The sequence below is a fragment of the Mastomys coucha genome, unplaced genomic scaffold, assembly GCF_008632895.1.
Source record: "Mastomys coucha isolate ucsf_1 unplaced genomic scaffold, UCSF_Mcou_1 pScaffold9, whole genome shotgun sequence".
NCBI lineage: Eukaryota > Metazoa > Chordata > Mammalia > Rodentia > Muridae > Mastomys > Mastomys coucha.
Window position 1 is genome coordinate 34,597,965 of NW_022196915.1, and position 1,671 is coordinate 34,599,635.

General features: G+C 45.9%; 1 long non-coding RNA gene across 1 annotated transcript; it reads left to right on the forward strand.

The window, feature by feature from the left end:
- Positions 1-205: 205 nt before the first annotated feature.
- Positions 206-1,156, forward strand: LOC116084877. The gene is made up of 2 exons (XR_004116301.1): positions 206-366; positions 729-1,156. It is a non-coding gene; the product is annotated as an uncharacterized LOC116084877 (long non-coding RNA).
- The last annotated feature ends 515 nt before the right edge of the window (positions 1,157-1,671 follow it).

The window sequence follows — 1,671 nt, forward strand, 5'->3', positions numbered from 1 at the left end:
GAGAAAGGGGGAAGGGAATGGGGAAAAAGAGGGAGCAAGAGGAAAGAGAGAGAGAGGAGGCGGCAAGCAGCCCCGTTTACAGTGGGCCAGGCCTACCTGGCTGTTGCCAGGTAACGGTGGGGTGGAGTTTAGACAGAATGTTAACAACCATTGTCTGGTTGCTGTGGCTTTATATTCCTTAGATGATCTGAAAATTCCACAGGCCTTCCAGGGCTACCCTGACACTTCCTTCTGGGAGCAAGCTCTCAGGGGACCACCTGAGGCTGACCTTTAGCTAGTCAAAGGGCGCTATTTCCTGTTCCTGGCCTGAGCAGTAAGGCTTGAAGAATCATGTTTTCCTGCTTCCTGATGAAAGGACCATGTGAAGTAAGGAGGGAACAAGATGAAGAATGATGAAGCCTGGGAGTCTGCACTGTCTGTGGGGTGGGTACCCAGAGAGGTGCATTCAGAGCTGGAGAACTAATCTCAGACCAAGTCATGGGTGTGATGAGGACCACTAAATGGGTCTTAAAGTGTGGGTACACAGTCCAAGACAAGGAGAAATAAGGTGGTCGTTCAGTGTCAGTGAGATTAGACCTTCCTCTCTCCCTTTATCCAGCAGAGCACTTATTAAAAGTGTAACTAATTTGAATTAAATTCATGGAGAATCCTGTAAGTCCATTGTCTTTAGGCTATACCATGTTAGATGGAGCCAAGAACATCAAACCTTTTCCAACTGAAACACACAGGATGAGAAGAAAGACCATCTTCCACCGGGCAGGTGATGTGCCTCACTTTTAGGAACCCACTGGAGTCTTTGCATATACCACAAGAGGAGACGTGATCATCTGCTAAGCAGCCTCAAGGAAGACGTTTCCACAAGTTCACATGACTGGGTATAGTGTGGCGCCTATGTGCATGGGAACTGAGGTTTGACTAATTTTCAGAGCTCTAATCTGCCTTTTGGTCCACTCCAAGAGCCTTGGGTAAAGAGCTCACACCTCTGACAGCCATGTGCTTATGACACTGGACCAAACTCAGGAAGCAATCAGTGTGTTTGAAGATTGAATCGCTGAATGAAAACGAACAAGAAATGGAGTTTCATCTTTATGTTAAAATGCTTTTGTGATTTTAAAAAAGATTGATCTTATAATTTATTCATGAGCATGTGTGTGTATCTGTTTGGCTGTGTGTGCACATTCATCTAAGAGCCCTTGGAATCTAGAAAGAGGTACTGGCTCCCCTAGAGCTGTTGTTACAGCCAGCTGTGACATAGATGCCAAGGACCCAGCTCAGGTCCCTGGACAAGAAGTAAATGCTCTTAACTACTGAACGAACCATCCCTCCACTCATTGTGAATGTTTTTAGGGTCCTCGGCTTTGATGTTCACTTGCTTAAGATGAGTGGAGTGTTGGTTTCTTCTTTTCTTGTTGCTGTAACCAAAGACCTGATTAAAAAGCAACTTAAAGGAGAAAAGGTTCATTTTGGCTTGTAAGTTCTAGGGAACACAGTCCATTCCGGCAGGGAGTCAACGGGCATGAGCCTGAGATAGTGAGGCATGTCACATTCAGAATCAAGAAGCAGAGGGATGATGCTGGTGTTCTCTGCTCACTTCTTTTTATTCAGTCCAGGACCCGAATCCTTGAAATGGTACTGCCCACAATTAGGTGGGGTCTTCTTACCTCAGTCAGC